At 38.5% G+C, this 9,043-nt stretch overlaps 1 long non-coding RNA gene across 1 annotated transcript; it reads left to right on the top strand.

Annotated features, from left to right (window-relative positions):
* Window positions 1-2,534: 2,534 nt before the first annotated feature.
* LOC126922437 (uncharacterized) lies at window positions 2,535-4,426 on the top strand. Its single transcript, XR_007712755.1, has 2 exons — window positions 2,535-4,043; window positions 4,128-4,426. It is a non-coding gene; the product is annotated as an uncharacterized LOC126922437 (long non-coding RNA).
* Window positions 4,427-9,043: the final 4,617 nt, after the last annotated feature.

Raw genomic sequence — 9,043 nt, 5'->3', positions numbered from 1 at the left:
TATACACACACATAAACATACATACACATTTATACATAACACATGCATACGTACAATTGTAAACAAACATTAACATACTAAAACTCTTTCCCTATGAATATACATACATATATAATATGTATACTACGTAATAACAATAATATACACACAAAATGAATACTTATGTAAAACAATCAACATTCATAACAAAGCATATATATTATATCTATTATATTATATTATAATTTTCATGCATGTCCATTATATTTATTGACACACTCATACACACACACACACACATATATATATATATATAAATTTTGTAACTTATATTGTAAACACTAGAATGTAAAGACATAAAGTGTTAGCAAGGAAATCGTACCGCATTTTTAACACCAAAGACACACATTCTAACTCAACATGAAAATCATACAGAATGTAGTGCAGTACTACCCACACTATACAACATCGACAGACTGGCACAAGTTCGTACCAAAACCGATGGAGGCAATTGCACCACAAGAACTCCGTCCAGACACACGCCAAACATGGCAATATTCAGCACCATCATCGTTGGCCACAAGCGGAATATATATACCCAAAGGGACCTGGATACACTACGAGACCACGTCATGTTCCCAGCTGAGAAAACAGCAATATTAAACACACTGGCCAGAGGAGCAACAGGAAAAGTAATCGTCCCTGGAACGATAAATATCTTGGGAATCATGGATGATATCGCACTAACGACACTAGCAAAGAATACTGCATCGAAATTATGGACTGGTTTTATGGAATTCGGTACGGTCAGCGCAGCAATACTTGGAATCTTCATAATACTGAAAATAATGAAAACAATAGTTGACATAGTTATACATGGATATCAATTACGCGAAACTTACGGATGCGGACTCGCACTACTCGGAGCAATATGGGGCTCAGTCACTCACCTGCTATTGTACATCAAGGGAAAACGCAACGTCGAAAATCAAACACAACCACAAGGAATATCAATTACATCTAACGATACAATATACCAACAACCAACACCCACTACGTCCGCTCTAAATGAGCTCAAGGACACAATCAGTCAAATTTCCTTCGGAAATTTGAACTCCAAGAGGGGGGGTGTCACGTCCCACGCTCCGCACGTGACGCAACGAAAACATAGATAACCGCAATACACAAACAACGCAAGTGTCAACTCGTATACCTAGAAACATACACACAGTGCAATGAAAATGGAAATTCTTTGATAAAATTTATTAAACATATTTAATTATTCATATATATAGATATAATTAATATACGAGGGTAAGATGGAAAATAAAATAGAAATAGATAGGCTTCCAACACTCCATCAGGAATTTCCTCCGGAAAACGGACCTTGGCGCAGGCATTTGTATCTACCACTTCGACCACAGGAGGTACGAACGGCCTGCGCTTCCCTCTATCCTTTTCTTTTTCTTACACTAAAATAAAATACACAAATTTAAGATAAAGGACAACAATATGAAATATGATGAAATCAACACAAATCAAATTAATACATACCTCTACAGCTCCAGACATGTCAGTATCCATGATTCAATATAACCTGCATTCATAAAAGAAATATGAGAATACAACAAACAAAATTAACACTACAGATCATACAAACATCAAGCAATATCAAAATCACTTATTGCTACGAACAAACATTTTATAAAAAGGAAAACTAACCTAAAACTCGGCAAGCAAATCAACAAATAGAAACTACCACCACGCACCATCTCTTATAGAATGACGTATTAAAACTTGTCCTTGAACTCACAATAACCTTGGGGAACATAAGAAATAGAGCATACAACACGTGCAAAGACTCGGCAAGCACCTCGTACGATTCACCGACATCAGCAAGGCGATCACCGGACACACAGAATGCAACCTCAGCAAGGCCAAGCAGCCACGCGACCGGCACATTCCACTGGTATCAGTAACGAAGGCCATGGAAAGAACGCAGACGCAGCATCAGCAAAATACGACCACCTGCAACATGTACATTCTTTCAAGCACCTTGTATATCATTAACACCAAGCAAAACGTGAGATGATCAAGAAGACGAAATTTCAGCAAAGGGTGAGATAATCAAGAAAACAAGAACCCCAGCGGAAATAGGCAGCTACGATATCCACAAATTGTCACGTAGTAATGGTACAATCACAAAAGAAATAATCGGTCACGTGACAATTAGGAAGAATATAAATAGAGATTCAGTACTCAATAGAGAGTAGTTGTTGGAGTGCAGTTTTAATTGAGGTCAGAGCTGGTTTTTCCAAATTCAGAATTTAATTGAAAGTAGTGTTGAAAGTAGTTAAAGTTCAGTTTTAATTGAGAGCAGTCAGACGCCAGTCTTAATTGGAAACAGTGAGTTTAACTTAAAAAGTATTGTAAGAGTATTGCACTTAAAGTTCGGTATTAACTTGAGATTCGGTGATTCATTTGTTCTTTTGTTCATTCGCAAGTCGATCCGTCTGCGTCAAAGAAACAATCTAGTACATATTGTAATTCCCCTTAATAAAATTGTTAATTAAGTTCGAAAATCCGAAATATCGAGTAACTAATCGCGAAACGAAATTTAATTGTTAAAACCGATTCATCGCCAAACCATACTCACACCTAATCGACTCCACAAATCAAACAAGGTAGGAGATTCGAAATTGTACACCCTCTTCCTTTCTTTTTTTAACTTTTAATTGAACAAAGTTGTCTTTAAACGAAAGTATCCGTCGGCAGCTATAGTTGACAGATAGAAGTACCAAGTAAATAACTCACATAAAATTTCATTCGAACATTTTGAATTCACGACAATTATTCTCTGTATCGACCAGTGATCACGGTGTTTTCAATCATTGGAAACATCTATGGTTTTCGTTTTCCTCTTCCCATCGTTAGCAGATTGCTCATCCTTGGGCGAGGCCTACGAAGCCACACGGATTGTTTACAGAGAATATAATTACAAAATTGAGATAAACGTTCTTGCTCAACATTTAATAAATTGTTTGGAATAAACTCAATCAGCTTTAGATCTATTTTGTTTACAATTGTTCGCTGTATCAACCAGTGATTACGGAGTTTTCGTCACAGGAAACATCTAAGGTTTTCGTTTTCTTCTTCCCACCGTTAGCAGACTGCTCATCCTTGGGTGAGACCTACGAAGCCACACTGATTGTCTACAGTGAACTCAGTTACCAAATAAAATAATCATTTACTCATTTACGACTTTACTTGTTGTCAAGAACGAATTATAATTCCATGACGAAATCGAGAAAGAATAGAAAAGATAAAAGTCACCTCAGCAAAAAGCGAGCCGAACGTTGGTACAAACGATTAATTGCTGCAGAAATAAAAAAAGGAAGAGAGGAGGCATCGAGAAGAATTAGAGTCAAATCACGAAGGTTCTCCACCTAGTTTTTCGCCCTCAAATTCACCAATTTCCGAACACTGCGAAGCGCATTCCTTTCGATCTCGTTCGCCATCGCCCACATCACACCATAGCGTTTGTTATTAATCTTATTGGTACGAATAAATATTATCCTACCAAACATTTGTAAAATTTATCCAGTTAGAAGCTAGAATATTTATTTATTGTACATCGCTGTATAATATATCTACATTTGCATCCGACGATACTTATTGCTGATATTGTCATACCTCGAATCAACTAACAACGAATAAATTAAAATATAGTTAAACCAACATAACTCTGTCAGACGAAATAAATACGTTGCCAATTGTCTATCCCTAATAACTTTAATCGTCTCCCGTGCCAGTATTCCTGCGCATAGCAGGTTAGCCGAAAGGTGGAATTCGTTTGCCAGTTGCATCAAACGTAAGTCAACGCTACCCATTAAACACGAGTTAGTAGATAATAGACTCTCACCTAGTTCAAAAGACACAACAGACAAGGGTACATAGATTTGTTTTCCTACAGGCAAGAAAGTGCTTACAGAGGCACTTCCAGTCTGGGAATTCAAAAGACACAACTGACAAGGTACAAGATTTGTTTTCCTACAGCTACGAAGGTGCTTATAGAGGCACTTCCAGTCTGGGAATTCAAAAGACACGACAGACGAAGGTACAACGTTTGTTTTCCTACAGGCAAGAAGGTGCTTACAGAGGCACTTCCAGACTGGGAATCCAAAAGACACGATAGACAAACAATACCCATCATACATTAACACTCTCAACTTAAAGAAAATAATAATAATAAAAGGAAATTCTTCGAAATAGTCCTTGGACTATTTCTGGTGGCAGCAACTACCATATTAATCGGACATCTCGATTAATATTTCATAAACAATCATACTATTTCAATTTTCCCCTTCCGATTAAACTTAAGATAACACAACAAAAAAAAAAAAAAAAAAAAAATTTATCTGGATTTAGTCTAGACTAACACGGAAGGCATATCACAATCAAATCGAACATAACAGAACGTAACATAAAATGGAGTAAAACGTGCGATTAAACGACGAAATATCTCTAGCGAGAACGAAATAACGATAAATTTTCATCAATATCAAGGAAATGGTTGCGAATTTCGAGCTGCTGTGATTGTTTCTGGGCTGCATATAGTGTGCACAACATTCTGCGTCAAAAATGGAGTAAAATGTACGTTTAAACGTCGAAATATCTGTAGCGAGACCAAAATAACGGTTAATTTACGTCAATATCGAGGAAATGGTTGCCAATTTCGAGCTGCTGTGTTTCCTTCTGCTCTGTATATAGTGTGCACTACATTCTGCATCTAAAATGAAGTAAAATATACGTTTAAACGTACAAATATCACATAAAGTACCGAAATAACGATTAATTTTCGGTGAAATCGAGTAAATGATTGCGAATTTCTCGCCGCTGGGTTTGTTTCCAAGCTGAATGCCGCGTCCACTGCGATCTGCGTATAAAATGGAGTGAAATCTGCGTTTAAACGACGAAATATCTCTAGCGAGACCGAAATAACGATAAATTTTCATCAATATCAAGGAAATGGTTGCGAATTTCGAGCTGCTGTGTTTGTTTCTGCGCTGCATATAGTGTGCACTACATTCTGCATCTAAAGAGGAGTAAAATGTGCGTTTAAACGTCGAAATATCTCAAAAAGTACCGAATTATCGATAAATTTCGTCAATATCGAGGAAATGGTCGCGAATTTCGAGCCACTGTGCTTGTTTCGAAGCTCGAATCCGCGTGCATTACATTCTGTGTCTAAAATGGAGCAGAACGTGCGATTAAACGACGAAATATCTCTAGCGAGAACGAAATAACGACTAATTTTCGTCAATATCGAGGAAATGATTGCGAATTTCGCGCCGCTGGGATTGTTTCCAAGCTGGATGCCGCGTCCACTGCGATCTGCTTATAAAATGGAGTGAAATGTGCGTTTAAACGACGAAATATCTCTAGCGAGACCGAAATAACGATTAATTTTCGGTAACATGGAGTAAATTGTTGCGAATTTCGAGGAGCTGGGATTGTTTCGGCGCTACATATAGTGTGCACTACATTCTGCGTCTAAAATGGAGTACAACGTGCGTTTAAACGTGAAAATATCACAAAATATACCGAAACGGCGATTAATTTTCGTCAATATCGAGGAAATGGTCGCGACTTTCGAGCCGCTGGGCTTGTTTCGCAGCTGGAAACCGCGTACACTGCGTTCTGCGTCTAAAATGGAGTAAAATGTGCGTTTAAACGACGAAATATCAGTAGCGAGAGCGAAATAACGATTAATTTTCGTCAATATCGAGGAAATGGTTGCGAATTTCGATCTGCTGGGCTTGTTTCGAAGCTGCAAATCGCGTGGACTACGTTCTGCGTCAAAAATGAAATTAAATGTGCGTTTAAACGACGAAATATCTCTAGCGAGACCGAAATAACGATAAATTTTCATCAATATCAAGCAAATGGTTGCGAATTTCGAGCTGCTGCGCTTGTTTCTGCCCTGCATATAGTGTGCACTACATTCTGCGTGTAAGATGGAGTTAAATGTGCGTTTAAACGTCGAAATATCACAAAATATGTCGATAGAACGATTAATTTTCGTCAATATCGAGGAATTGGTCGCGAATTTCGAGCTGCTGTGTTTGTTTCTAATCTGCATATAGTGTGCACAACATTCTGTGTCTCAAATGGAGTAAAATGTGCGTTTAAACGACGAAATATCTCTAGCGAGACCGAAATAACGATAAATTTTCTTCAATATCGAGGAAATGGTTGCGAATTTCGAGCTGCTGTGTTTGTTTCTGCGCAGTATATAGTGTGCACTACATTCTGCATCTAAATAGGAGTAAAATGTGCGTTTAAACGTCGAAATATCTCAAAAAGTACCGAATTAACGATAAATTTCGTCCATATCGAGGAAATGGTCGAGAATTTCGAGCCACTGTGCTTGTTTCGAAGCTGGAGACCGCGTGCACTACATTCTATGTCTAAAATGGAGTAAAACGTGCGATTAAACGACGAAATATCTCTAGCGAGACCGAAATAACGATAAATTTTCATCAATATCAAGGAAATGGTTGCGAATTTCGAGCTGCTGTGATTGTTTCTGGGTTGCATATAGCGTGCACAACATTCTGCGTCAAAAATGGAGTAAAATGTACGTTTAAACGACGAAATATCTCTAGCGAGACCGAAATAACGATAAATTTTCTTCAGTATCGAGGAAATGGTTGCGAATTTCGAGCTGCTGTGTTTGTTTCTGCGCTGCATATAGTGTGCACTACATTCTGCATCTAAAGAGGAGTAAAATGTGCGTTTAAACGTCGAAATATCTCAAAAAGTACCGAATTAACGATAAATTTCGTCAATATCGAGGAAATGGTCGAGAATTTCGAGCCACTGTGCTTGTTTCGAAGCTGGAAACCGCGTACACTGCGTTCTGCGTCTAAAATGGAGTAAAATGTGCGTTTAAACGACGAAATATCTCTAGCGAGACCGAAATAACGATTAATTTTCGGTAACATCGAGTTAATTGTTGCGAATTTCGAGGAGCTGGGATTGTTTCGGCGCTACATATAGTGTGCACTACATTCTGCGTCTAAAATGGAGTACAACGTGCGTTTAAACGTGAAAATATCACAAAATATACCGAAACGGCGATTAATTTTCGTCAATATCGAGGAAATGGTCGCGACTTTCGAGCCGCTGGGCTTGTTTCGCAGCTGGAAACCGCGTACACTGCGTTCTGCGTCTAAAATGGAGTAAAATGTGCGTTTTAAACGACGAAATATCAGTAGCGAGAGCGAAATAACGATTAATTTTCGTCAATATCGAGGAAATGGTTGCGAATTTCGATCTGCTGGGCTTGTTTCGAAGCTGCAAATCGCGTGGACTACGTTCTGCGTCAAAAATGAAATTAAATGTGCGTTTAAACGACGAAATATCTCTAGCGAGACCGAAATAACGATAAATTTTCATCAATATCAAGCAAATGGTTGCGAATTTCGAGCTGCTGCGCTTGTTTCTGCCCTGCATATAGTGTGCACTACATTCTGCGTGTAAGATGGAGTAAAATGTACGTTTCAACGTCGATATATCTCATGACGTAACGAAATAACGATTAATTTTCAGTAAAATCGGATAAATGCTTTCATATTTGCGATCCGCTGGGCTTGTTTGCGCACTGCGTATAGTGTGCACTACATTCTACGTGTAAGATGGAGTTAAATGTGCGTTTTAAACGTCGAAATATCACAAACTATGTCGATAGAACGATTAATTTTCGTCAATATCGAGGAATTGGTCGCGAATTTCGAGCTGCTGTGTTTGTTTCTAATCTGCATATAGTGTGCACAACATTCTGTGTCTCAAATGGAGTAAAATGTGCGTTTTAAACGACGAAATATCTCTAGCGAGACCGAAATAACGATAAATTTTCTTCAATATCGAGGAAATGGTTGCGAATTTCGAGCTGCTGTGTTTGTTTCTGCGCAGCATATAGTGTGCACTACATTCTGCATCTAAATAGGAGTAAAATGTGCGTTTAAACGTCGAAATATCTCAAAAAGTACCGAATTAACGATAAATTTCGTCAATATCGAGGAAATGGTCGAGAATTTCGAGCCACTGTGCTTGTTTCGAAGCTGGAGACCGCGTGCACTACATTCTATGTCTAAAATGGAGTAAAACGTGCGATTAAACGACGAAATATCTCTAGCGAGACCGAAATAACGATAAATTTTCATCAATATCAAGGAAATGGTTGCGAATTTCGAGCTGCTGTGATTGTTTCTGGGTTGCATATAGCGTGCACAACATTCTGCGTCAAAAATGGAGTAAAATGTACGTTTAAACGACGAAATATCTCTAGCGAGACCGAAATAACGATAAATTTTCTTCAGTATCGAGGAAATGGTTGCGAATTTCGAGCTGCTGTGTTTGTTTCTGCGCTGCATATAGTGTGCACTACATTCTGCATCTAAAGAGGAGTAAAATGTGCGTTTAAACGTCGAAATATCTCAAAAAGTACCGAATTAACGATAAATTTCGTCAATATCGAGGAAATGGTCGAGAATTTCGAGCCACTGTGCTTGTTTCGAAGCTGGAAACCGCGTACACTGCGTTCTGCGTCTAAAATGGAGTAAAATGTGCGTTTAAACGACGAAATATCTCTAGCGAGACCGAAATAACGATTAATTTTCGGTAACATCGAGTTAATTGTTGCGAATTTCGAGGAGCTGGGATTGTTTCGGCGCTACATATAGTGTGCACTACATTCTGCGTCTAAAATGGAGTACAACGTGCGTTTAAACGTGAAAATATCACAAAATATACCGAAACGGCGATTAATTTTCGTCAATATCGAGGAAATGGTCGCGACTTTCGAGCCGCTGGGCTTGTTTCGCAGCTGGAAACCGCGTACACTGCGTTCTGCGTCTAAAATGGAGTAAAATGTGCGTTTAAACGACGAAATATCAGTAGCGAGAGCGAAATAACGATTAATTTTCGTCAATATCGAGGAAATGGTTGCGAATTTCGATCTGCTGGGCTTGTTTCGAAGCTGCAAATCGCGTGGACTACG

The sequence above is a fragment of the Bombus affinis genome, chromosome 12, assembly GCF_024516045.1.
Source record: "Bombus affinis isolate iyBomAffi1 chromosome 12, iyBomAffi1.2, whole genome shotgun sequence".
Lineage (NCBI taxonomy): Eukaryota > Metazoa > Arthropoda > Insecta > Hymenoptera > Apidae > Bombus > Bombus affinis.
The sequence above is the reverse complement of the archived record's forward strand: the minus strand, read 5'-3'. Positions and strand labels throughout refer to the sequence as shown.